The sequence below is a fragment of the Bubalus bubalis genome, chromosome 9 (genome assembly GCF_019923935.1).
Source record: "Bubalus bubalis isolate 160015118507 breed Murrah chromosome 9, NDDB_SH_1, whole genome shotgun sequence".
Classification (NCBI taxonomy): Eukaryota; Metazoa; Chordata; class Mammalia; order Artiodactyla; family Bovidae; genus Bubalus; species Bubalus bubalis.
Window position 1 is genome coordinate 16,523,244 of NC_059165.1, and position 12,699 is coordinate 16,535,942.

The 12,699-nt window shown below is 40.9% G+C and overlaps 1 protein-coding gene across 11 annotated transcripts in view; it reads left to right on the forward strand.

Moving 5' to 3' along the window:
- MCTP1 (multiple C2 and transmembrane domain containing 1) overlaps positions 1–12,699 on the forward strand; it is a 563,412-nt gene that overhangs the window by 494,404 nt on the left and 56,309 nt on the right. The window lies entirely within an intron of this gene.

Here is a 12,699-nt window from a genome sequence, read left to right on the forward strand (position 1 = left end):
TATGGCCAAAACCAATGCTCAGAACCTTCCCAGCAAGAAGGAAGAGCTGCTGAATCATCCGGACCACCTGAAGCGGGAGTTCTCCCAGCTGTACATCACCAAAGTGACAGGTGACACGTGGTCCGAGCTCTCCAAGATCTGCGCTCTCCATGAGTACATTGCCCTTATTCTCACCATCATTAACGAGACTCAGGAAGAAAACCTCAGGAAGTTCCATAAGCCCCAGGATCTGCTGCCTAAGAACGTACATGCCCTAAACCCCAGGCTCAACAAGCACAGGGAGTTCTGAAGACCATGGAGAAGCAGCTGAAGCAGCAGCCACAGAAGACACACCACCGTGGAAACACACAGTCAAGGCTGGAGCACTGGCTTGAATAAAGCATACACCGAGTGGGAGTGCGGTGGGGTGGGGCGGGGCAGGGAGGTAAGCAGCTGTACTGGTTTTGAAGGTGGAGGAAGGGGCCATAAGCCAAGGAATGTGGGCAGCGTTTGGAAACTAGAAAGGCCCCTAGACACTCCAGAAAGAAATGTGGCCTTGCCCACATCCTGATTTTAGCCCAGTGAGACCCATTTTCAACTTCTGAACTGCAAAATTGTAAGATAATAAGCTTACATTGTTTAAGCCACTAGGTTTAAGATAATTTGTTACAGCAACAATAGGAACTAACACTTCAAACTTCATTTTCTATACTTCTCCAAAAAAGAAAGAAAGAAAGAAAGAAAAATACTGCATTTCAAAGCCCTAAATCTGAGCTCCTAATTTTTCCTTATTATCTTAGTCCTACTGTGCTATATAAATATGGCTATATGATTTTTCATTTAATGTGGAAACTAAAAGCAGAATCTAACAAAACAAATATTTTTATTCAAATTGCCTTAGTTTTTGTTTCAGAAAGCTTGTCCAAATCGAGAGTGAGTTAGAACCCATCTCTAGTGCAGTGGGTTACTTTCCTATTTAGGAAAGTATTATTATTATTATTATTCATTGGTGAGTAGAGCACCAAAGCATGGTTAACTTCGTTTTTCAACAGAGGAAATCCACTTCCTCACAACATTCATTCTATTTCTTAAAATGTTTCATTCCACAAAGCACCAGAGCACAGGGTACTAGCCTTATTTAGGTCACAGACCCTTTCAGAATCTGAAGACAGCTGTGGATTTTCTCCCCAGAAGAAAACACATAAACACATATATAAATAACTTTCTGTGCCATTTTTTTTTTTTGCAACGGAGATTGAATTATTTTCCAGAGACTATAAAGTATCTTTCTAAAGTCTTATCTCTGTTGCTCTCACCACATTTCTCTTGACATTAATGCCTATTTTCCTCAAACACCTGAGATATGTGCAAATTTTCAAGTAAAAATAAAGTTTAATTCAGCCCAGAAGTAACATTCTACGAGAATGCTGATGTTGGGCTTTGATATTGAAATTATGGAGTGGTTTTTTTTGACACAGCAATAGGCTTGTTATTTTTGACATCTGTTTGACTATGACTTTTCAGTTTCATGGCAATAAGTGCTTGAAATACTCACTTGGCAGAAGAAAACAGTAACAAATAAAATGGGAGCTGCCGTGGCTTTATTAGAGGAGGGTTAGACACAGTGAGATTCCTAGAGTTCTCCAAAATTCTTGTTGAGTTCATGCTTTGAAGAGTCTGCATCATTAATGCTTTGTCATTTTTTTTAAAGGATCAAATATTCATGGTTGCATGTTAAGTTCATCCGAGGCAGGATTAGCTTTGAAAGGGTTATCTAAGGACTCCAGCTGCCTATCGGTTTCTACCTGTAAACAAATTGGAAAGCTTTGTTACTCATTCCAGCTTGTGGAAGCCCTTCTCCAGCCTTGAACTCCTTAGGTAGCTGTCTGTCTCCCACGTTGCAGTGTTAAAGAATCCACCTGCCAATGCAGGAGACGTAAGAGACACAGGTTTGATCCCTAGGTTGGGAAGATCCTCTGAAGAAGGAAGTGGGAACCCACTCAAGTATCCTTGCCTAGGAAATCCCATGGACAGAGGAGCCTTGGAGGGCTACAGCCCATGAGGTTGCCAAGTCAGACTCACCTGAACGACCCAGCAAGTAGACACACACATATTGCCTCCCATGTGCCCTTCCAGAGTGGCAGCTGAGCTGAAAAAAATTTAAATGAAAAGATTGACCTAGGTAACTTGGCAAGAATATCCGTCAAGTACGACAGAGGATGAGATAGTTAGATGGCATCACTGACTCGATGGACATTTGGAGTTTGTCCATTGGACTCAATGGAGTTTGAGTAAACTCTGGGAGTTGGTGATGGACAGGGAAGCCTGGCGTGCTGCAGTCCATGGGGTCGCAAAGAGTCAGACACGACTGAGCAACTGAACTGAACTGAAAGTGAACTATGACTGGACTCTTTCCTGTTGTGTTATTCTAATAGTTGGATTTCCTTGGCCTCAAAAAAAAAAATGTGGAACTTGCATTTGAAGGTCAACCAAACATTTGAAGACAGGTCCTCTGGAAAGCTAGTTAACTTCTGTTTTGCAGCACTGAATTGACTCTTCTACTCTCGTTTCTTGACAAAACTTCTTAAAATAGCAGTGTGTCAGCCCTGGCTCTCAGGAGGTTGATAACGTTCATAGAAATAGACACGGTTTTTTCGTGATCGCTGGCAGAGCCGTTGACATGGGCTGACACCACTGCATGTTGAGATGAGGAGCGTGTTTCTTCACCAAAGCAGCAGAACCAGATGTGTTGCCAAGCGTCACAGATGCTCCATCTGAGCGCAGGGTGCCAAGATCTTTATTCCGCCTGAAAGTTTGTTTGGCAAAGAAATCCTTCACCATATTAAAGACATTGACTCTGCAGGTTCTATAAGGAGTTCACAATGTAGGAATTCTTCCTTGATTGTAATAACTTGCCAACAGAAGTTGGCTATGGAAATACAGGTATATATTTTCATTAAGTTATTAATATATGCCAAAAATGGAAATATTAAAGAGAGGTCAGAAATTCTTCTGTGGCAATGGCATTTGATGAGAACATAACCTCAAGAAACATGTTGCTTAACCAAAATATTTCAGTGTCCAGGGAGTGGGTTATTTTTCTTGGTCTTATGATGAACTCAAAAAAATGTTTAAACACGAGTCTTTTTGTCTTGGGGAATATCCAAAGCCAGGTAAAATTCCAGTTTGTAAAAATCAAGATATTTTTTGTATAAAGAAAAAGATCCACAAAGTTGAATAGATTTTTAGAGCAGGCAGCTTTAGGTACTCCTTCAGTTTTGTTGGTTCAGTGCTTCCGTGGGCCGGAATCTTGTCACATAAGAAATACTGCCCCTTTTGTGTTACCCCACACTCCATAATTAATATAAAATTAATATATATAAAAATTACATGGCACTTTTTTTCTTTGCAATTTTCCAGCTGTAGCCAAACTCAAAGTAGACAAAGGTATATGCCTATGGCTATAATCACGCCAGCAGGGTGAGTCTTCTTCGATTCCTGTCAATAGGAAACTCATGGTAGGGACGATGCCAGCTGTCTCTTTACCTCCTATAGCATCAATGTCAAAATGCCTTCTATTCTGCACTTTCCTGCCGACTGATCTTAGGCTGGGCCATGGACCTTTCTTTGGCTGACCCATGCCACTTCCCAACAAGAAGGCTCTGGAGCTGTCTTTTGCCTCTGCCCTCTCTCTTCACAACTGGAACTTTCCATGCAGAAGGGCTTCCTTCAGCCTGAATTCTGGAGTAAAGATGACATGGGGTGTGTGTATTAGTTGCTCAGTCATGTCTGACTCTTTGAGACCCCATGGACTGTAGCCCACCGGGCTCCTCTGTCCATGGGATTCTCCAGGCAAGAATACTAGATTGGGTTGCCATGCCCTCCTCCAGAGGATCTTCCTGACCCAGGGATCAAACCAGGGTCTCTGGCCTTACAGGCAGATTCTTTACTATCTGAGCCATCAGGAAAGCCCCTTCAGCCTGAATTCTGGAGTAAAGATGACATGGAGCCAGCCCATACGATCATGATTTTGAGCAAAAAATAAACCTTTGTTTTTATAGGTATCTGATTTTGAGGTCTTTTTTTTCACTGCAAACAAAGTATTTAGTCCAGGCTGATAGGTACAGCATTCCATACCATATTCCCTATGTGAATCAGTGTCTTCATCTTATCTAAAAAGCAAAGTCTCAGAAAGGAAGTGTTAAAATGTTATTTACTTCCCAAATCCAGAAACCTAGCCCTGCCCTTTGAAGCCCAATCTCAGATATAGGATGAACTAATTTGTTCTTGTGTCTCTCATATTGAAAACTGATACTTTTTTATTTACCATAAACATATATTGAAGGACAAGTCACTAGGTAGACAAAGATAAATATGACACAGTTCACGCCTTTCAGGAGTCATTGTCTGATGGGACCCTTGGTGATGTAAGCTAATAGTTGTAATACAGTGAGAAAAATGTCATAGCAAAGTTGTGAACAGAATCTGGGTGGGCAAAACAGGAGGATGACCATATTCATAGGACTGTCAGCAAATGTTGCACAGAAGAAATGGCATTGGGTGTGGGTCTTGAAGGATATAAGAGGATGTGTGGTGTGTAAAGTCAAGTAGTGTATGAAGCCATAGGAGCCAAAGTGGAGGAAAGTAATGCTGGTCAGGGAAATTTAGGGTTGCAAAAGCTTGTGTTATTCAGTTTTGAATTGTGTCCGACTCTTTGCAACCCCCTGAACTGCAGCACTCCAGACTTCCCTGTCCTTCCCTGCCTACCAGAGTTTGCTCAAACTCATGTCCATTGAGTCGGTGATGCCATCCAATCATCTCATCCCCTGTCGCCCCCTTGTCCTCCTGCTCTCAATCTTTCCCAGTATCAGGGTATTTTCCAATGTGTCAGCTATTTGCATCAGGTGACCAAAGTATTAGAGCTTCAGCATCAGTCCTTCCAATGAATTTTCAGGGTTAATTTCCTTTAGGGTTGACTGGGTTGATCTCTTTGCAGTCCAAGGAACTCTCAAGAGTCTTCTCTAACACCACAGTTCAAAAGCATCAGTTCTTTGGTGCTCAGCCTTCTTTATGGTCCAACTCTCACATCCGTACATGACTACTAGAAAAACCAGAGCTTTGACTATATGGACTTTTGTTGGCCAAGTGATGTCTCTGCTTTTTTATATGCTATCTAGGTTTGTCATGGATTTCCTTCCAAGGAGCAAAAGTCTTTAAATTTCATGACTGCAGTCACCATCCACAGTGATTTTGGAACCCAAGAAAATAAAATTTGTCACTCGTTCCACTTTTTCCCTTTCTACTTGCCATGAAGTGATGAGACTGGATGCCATGATCTTAGTTTTATGAATGTTGTTTTATGCCAACATTTTCACTCTCTGTTTTTTGCCATCATCTAAGGAATTTGAAGTCTATTCTCCAAGCAATGAAGAATCAAAGGCAGTTCTAAAATAAGAAACTGTCATCTTGAAATTTGTGCTTTATGAAGGAAACTTTGGCAAGAGGGCAGAGGATGGCATAAGAAGGAGATGAGCCTTGAAGGGAGGGGAGCTGGAAGGTTCCACAGTAGCCCCAGCAGTAAAATAATGGCAATCTTGTACCTACATGGTAATAGTGACAATAGAAAGAAATTTGAGAGATATATTTATCTATCTCTGTAATATGATTATTGAAAAAATTTATGTGGCTAGAGTAAGACCTGATGCAAATAGCCAGCTCTTTGGAAAGACCCTGAGGTTCGGAAAGATTGAGGCCGAGAGGAGAGGAGAAGGGGGTGACCAAGGATGAGATGGTTGGATGGCATCACCGACTCAATGGACCTGAGTTTTAGCAAATTCCGGGAGACAGTGAAGGACAGGGAAGCCTGGCGTGCTGCAGTCCGTGGTTGCAAAGAGTCGGACACAGCTTAGTAACGGAACAACAACAGAGTAAGGGAATGTTGGGGGTTTTAGATAACTGGGAGCTGCCTACCTGCGGCATCCTGACATCTGTGGAGCACTTCAGCATTTCAGAGTACTTCCCCTTCCTTCTGTTAGTTAATTTCTCTATGACTGTGTATTGGCTGAGCAAGTACCATTATCGTGATGAGGAAACAGCTAAGATTAGAAACCAGATAATGTGCCTAAATTAGAAAAGTAGTTGAGCCTAAAAACCAGTTTACTTGTCTAATAGAGAGGAAGCTAAGACTAGGAATTAGGTAGCTTGCCGGATGATGAAGAAACAGAGATGAGGAAACAAATTCTCTCATTTGTTTTCCTTCCTGGTCATGTTGTGTCTCAGCCTGCTGACCCACCTAGAGACGACAACCAGGCCACTTGGAATGCGATTCTGCACAGCCAGAGCCTGTTTGCTCCAGTATACACAGGGAAAGTGTCCTGTGGGCCTGTCCAGCCCTCTTCGGCATGCTAGGTCTTGAGAAAGCAGACGGAGCCTTGGAAAAATGATGGCAACAATGTCTTGTACTCATTCGGTGTCCTTCCAATCGGGAAGCCCAGATCCAATGTGGAAGCAAAGAACATGAATGTGAAGGGAAACCAAAGATTTTTAATGCCTCAAAAGTTGGTTCAGAGCAAAAATGTTTATTCTTGCCTTGCACTAAGAGTCACTAAGAGAGTATGATGCTGGAAGAATATGGGTCAGTTGAGAAGCAGCTATTATCATCAGTATTTTTCGATGAAAACCAAAACCTCTGAGACATAAAGTAACTCGCTAAAGGTCACAAAAGAAGTGAAACAACCAAACTTCAAACTCTAGTCTGTTGCCTCAAAGCCTCCCCTTTTCTGCATAACAGCCTTACCTCACACCCTCCGCCTTAAAAAAAAACTTAGCACCCTAAAGCAATAATTTTCCATGTCTACACCATGCAGTGGACTAACTGGGCTCAGCTGGGCTGTTCTTGCTGAATTTCTCATGTGGTTCCAGCCACGTCTGTGGTTATCTTCAAGGTGGCTCGGTCAGGTGACTAGAGGTTGTTGCAGGTTTCTCCTTGGCAGCTTGGTTCTGAGAGAGAAAATTCAAAATTGATTGTTTCAAGAGATCCAGGTGTTGGAAGTACAAGAATGTCACTTCTGTCGTACGCATCAAGCTAGTCTGTAAAGTTAGCCCAGATTCAAGGAGAAGGTGAATTTGATTCTACCTCTTCAACAGGAGTGTCAAGGTCATATTGCATAAGAACCTAAGGGATAAGATGTATTGTGTGGCCATCTTTCAAAAATAAATCAGCCACAATTTTCAAGAGCACAAGCTTCAAATAGGTGTCCTGTTGCCTTCAGGAATATGAAGCCTGTTACCAGGAGACTGTCTAAGGCTTATCTACAATTAGTGCTGGATTAGGTTATCTCAAAAATTAAACTAGCACTTTCAATTTGCCAGGTATATCTAAATTTTATCATGCTATTAATATTTCTTTTTATTTCACTTTTTGTGTTCAATTTATGAAATGAGAAGCAACACAGAACTGACTAAATTGTCATTCTTGACTTCTCCACTGAAATCTCAAAGGGCTCCCTAAATATCTCTTCTTTTGCTTTGTCCAGAGATAAGAATGCAATCCAAAAATTTCATCTTCTACCTAAGTTCTCCTTTGAAACTAATTGGGGTGGGGGGGCGGGTTGCTGAGTAGGAAGGAAGTTGTAAAGAATCCTTTTAAAATTCCTATATAAGTTGTAATGGACATTCATTGTCCTCTACCAAAGGAAGACAGAATGCCAGTCCTGTGTTCTGGAAGTCAGGCTTTACTTACTCTGACTGGCTGCCAAAAAGAAAAAGTCAAGTGAGGAAAAGAGGTTGCACAACATTTCCTTCTTAAAACATAAGGGTTTCTACTTTTTAGAAAATGTAATTTGAAATTGCCAACAGATCACATCTGGTATTTTACTAATTTGTTCAAGGTCATTTCTCACAGGATTTCAAAGATCACTTATATCTCTAAAACTTGTGTTGTAAGAACTCTGAGTAACTCGGTCAGAACTCTTTTCCAAGATCCTTGCAGCTAATATTTCTGTGTTGTAGTGAGGTAGCCTTACATAAAATATATATTCAGCACGTTATACACATGCATGCTATTTCTCAGTTCTGGTATCTTAGCCGAGTCTTCTGATCAGCAATGATTTAGAAATGGGAACAGCATCTGTATTCTCTGTGATTCCACACTTGAATATTTTGGAGACGTACAAGGCAATAAGATATACGAATATACAGCTGTTGCAGTCTGATAATGTAAGCTTTTATTGATTATCCAACAAGAGTAACTACGCGGGGTATTAGATTTGCTTGTCGCAACCTTCAGTGCCCGGGGTAGTTGAACAAGTTCTTTTCTTCCACTGAGTTGACCTCAAAGTCACATAGTTTCTGAATCAAGGTCCTCAGATTTCATACTTTGGCAATTTCTTTCCTTTCTAATGGGGTATATTAGAGAAAATGTGTCACCTTTTGCACCATGTAATACCAAATCAGATCAGAATTCATGCACAATTATGTCAGTGGAAATCTAATAGTACAGGCTGGCTTATCTCTAGATAACACATGGAAAAATAAACTTCCACAACTGACAGATTTACTTGATTTTTTTTTCAGATAATTTATTTGTAAGTAATCGAGCTAAAGACTGTAACTGGATTATTTTTCATACTATTAAAAAAAAAAAAGACCCTCTATGGTAAAATGACTCCTAAGTATTCAAGCTCTGTCAATCTGCCTTTTTCTCCCCTCTTTCTCTTTGAAAAAGTTCCTGTATAATGAATGCAAGGAAAGAACCAAAAAAAAAAAAAGACATTTTGCATAAGCTATATTTATTAAAAGAACTAACAACTTTAGGCAAACAAAATTTACATAAAACACTTATGTGAAAATTACATTCGTTGCTGGTTAATGGCATTTAAGTAACACAGGTTATGTGGTAGTCTACCTGGGAATGATATCAGGCTGCCTAAAAAGCATTCATCTGTATTTCTCTTTTATAATCAGGAAAAGTCAAAGCCCATTACTAATCTAAAGTCTTCTTGAAACCAATTAAAATAATTTAAGATAAGTTGTACTGCAAATGTGCTTTTTAAGTGTTTTAGACTTAGGATGTCTTAGGGATGTTGTAACCCCTTTTAACGTTACTATTTATATATAACTACCATGTGTATAGTATTACACCTTTAATGCACTGTATTAGCTGTCACTTGAAATTAAGTGCAGGCGTGTTCTTTTTTGGCCTTCAGTTTCTCCTACATTAAACGTTTAAATAATGATACCAGTAGTAAAAGGGTAGGTAGCATTCCCAGCGGAAACTCGCTTCTGCATCTGGTTGGGTTGTGTTCGGGTTTCTATGTGAAAGATATCGTAATATCAGAATCTCTTAGTGTTTACACACCTGGTATCCAGAACTCTACCTGATGTCTTTTCTCGGGGAATTAATGGAATCAAAGCTTAGGGTAGGCATGTTTGATAGATATGCCTTGTCTGGAGAGATCTGGTGATAATTCCATCAAAATTTGTCCCTAGCTGGTCATATATCTATGCATTTTTATATCTTTGTAGTTTTCTTCACCAACTCTGCTTGCATCAGTGCCTTCATTAGAAGGTCAGGTTTTGAGGATTTAGTAATTCACCTTGAAATGTACTATAAGTTGAATGTATCAGGCATGAGTTTTCTCCACTCAGCATGAATTTCATAGCATTAAAAAAGGCAAACCCAGAGCTAAAATATTTTTTTGATATCTGTTTCTCATTTAGATGGGGAAAAGTAAATAGATGCTTATTGATTTCAGGTGTTTTTTTCTGTTTCTGTAAGTCATGTTTGCTTTTTATGGTATAAAGACATTATACAGACCTTTCTCCATGAAGATAAAATTGTGCATTTTCCAAACATACAAAACAATTAGTTTTAATAAAAGAAACTATCCAGATGGGAGCCACTTGGAGAGGTTATAGTTTATACTAAAACAACTGATACAAAAATCAAAATTCCTTATATTTACTCATAAATAATCCCCTTCCCACAGCCTCATGCACAGTGATCCAACTTTCTGTGCGAGTCTTCTCCCCATAACAACAGGAAAAAGAGGAAGATGTTTGAAAGAGATAAGCTTTTATCTTACAAGGTTTGACCAGCTTTGGCACCTGTGAGTCCATTCGTATCTGTTTGCACACTCACAGCATAGAAATGAAGGTGAAATCTTTCTGATAAAGAAAAAGCAATCCAGACATACTTTTCACAGTTAATATGAATGATTCATTCAGTTCATTCATTCACATATTCATGTATGAGTGCACTTCGATATTTGCATATCTTTGACAAAGGTTCACTCTGTGCATCCCATACTTGCACATTTTAAGAAAAAAATCCACCCCTTCGTTCACCTTTCATCTCAGGCCTCCATTTACTCCCCTCTTTTGTTCAGTCTTCTTTCTTTCCTTTGTGGCTTGCATCTGTAACACTTGACTAAACTAGTTCCCTGAAGACATCAATAACCTCATCTGGGCTTCCCCTTTTTGAGTGCATTTATCCCAGTGCCCTTTCAACCACCATTTAGTATCCCCCTTCTATTTCCCCATGCACGTGTGATTTTTTGTTCACTCAAACTCTTCAATTTTTGTCTTTTATCTCCAGTTTGGGATGCTCCTGATTTTGTTCTTCCTTAGAGAACTGATCTATGCCCACAATGTTAACTATCACCCCAGGGAAGATAGGAGAAGGAAATGGCAACCCACTCCCATATTTGTGCAGGGAAAATCCCATGGACAGAGGAGCCTCACAGGCTGCAGGCCAGGGGTCACAAGGAGTCAGACACGACTTACTGACTAAACAACAGGGAAGATAATGACAAAATTTTTACTTCCATTCATTTACTCATTTGTCCAGGTAACAAGTATTATGTTCTTGGAATGTTCAAAGCACCATGCTAGGTGCTCTGAGGGATGCAAAGAGAAATGAGACCTAACCCCATCAAGGAGCTAAAAATCTCTGGTTTTGCCTTTTGTCCCAAGTCTGCTGCCTCTTTCTAAGACATTGAAAGTTGTTCCATTTTAACCCCAAACCAGTGTATTTCAATCTGAACTTGTGTTCTTCCTCTAAAAATAGCTTCCTTTTGTAGTCCGTGGATTTCTACCCGTAGCATAATTATTTTGCCCTTGAAGACCCAAAAACTCGAGTTATCTTTGGTGGCTCTCTGTATCTAATCTGTAATGAGAGTTCTGTAGATTCTGTGGTTGTACTACTCTTGATTTTGTACCTTCTGCTTAGATTCTCTTGACATGCTCTGCCTTGCTATCTACATGAAACGCCCTTCCTGCTTGTTCAGGACCTGCCCGTCATTTAAGTCCCAGCTGGAATCTACTCTTCCCACCCTAGCCAGTTGACTCGTGAGCCAATATTGAGCTCCACTTTGGAAAATATACTGATGCACTTGTCCTCCTCATCTGACACTCATCTGACCCCTAACAATGAGTGTTAGGAGGGGAGCCAGAGGATCCTTGTCAGGAATCCAAGAGTTGTGAGAAACATGCTACTTGAATTAAATATGGCAAATGCTCATGGAAGGCGAGAACTGAGAAAAAAAAGTCATGCACATTGGTGATTATGTTAGTCATGACCTTGGTGCTCATAGTCTCCCTAGAGTGGTGGGAGCAGAAAGCTGAGGGCATATTGGCAGCAGCTTGTATGAACCGCCCTTCAGAATAGTTTGACTCTGAAAGGATAACAGGAGGAAGGACAGGAACTTAACAAAGTTGGTGAGAACTTGGGGTTTGCTTAAGTAGTGGAGAAAGAAAGAAAGAAAGTGAAGTCGCTCAGTTGTGTCTGACTCTTTGTGACCCCATGGACTGTAGCCCACCAGGCTCCTCCATCCATGGGATTCTCCAGGCAAGAGTACTGGAGCCAACTCCAATGGTTGCCATTGCCTTCTCCAGGGGATCTTCCCGACCCAGGGATCGAACCCCGGTCTCCTGCATTCCAGGCAGATGCTTTAACCTCTGAGCCACCCCGGAAGTCCTCCATATTTTAGAAGGAAACACTGGAAAAGCTGGAATTCGAGAGACAGAAGAGAAAAGGGTCAAGAGGTGATGGATATGGGTGCAGGGAAGAAGGGATAAAGTTCCACGGGGGAGCTCCTGAGTGAAAGGGTGAGGACTGGGGAAGCACATGTGATCTCAGTTCTCTCAAGAAAGTGGGAGAAATAGTCAGCTATTACAAGTTGAGAGTTGGGATGGAAGGTTCTGGAAAAAGGAAGAAGACTGAAAGAACACTTGGGAGGAATGTGATGGCCGGTCAACACAAGGTGAAGAGACCGTCCAGGAACTGTGAAGGCTCAGCCAGGGCTACATGCAAAACAGGCGAGTCTACAGCAGCCAAAGCAAAAGAGTTTGCAGCTCAACAGCCCAGAATGATCTGTACAGAAACAGGATAATACAGAAAGGGCACAAGGACCAGTGCACTGAAGTCCATCTAGGCTGCAGGGAGAGGAGACAAGTGAAGCTAAAACTGAGTGAATGAGCTAGAAGGGTGAAGTCTGTTAATGAGTAGGCTAGAGAAGGCGTCCCTCACAAACGAAGGTATAAATTACAAAACAAGATAAATGTTTCTACTCTAGATCCTGAAAAATTCTCTCCCTCCCCACTCTCTCCTTCCCGCCCTTCCTCTCTCCCTGCCTCCCTTTCTTTCTCTCCTTTCTCCCTTTCTCTGTTTCTGTCTCTGTTTATAATAGAAGACTCTTCCTAGATAATAAAAGAGGATAT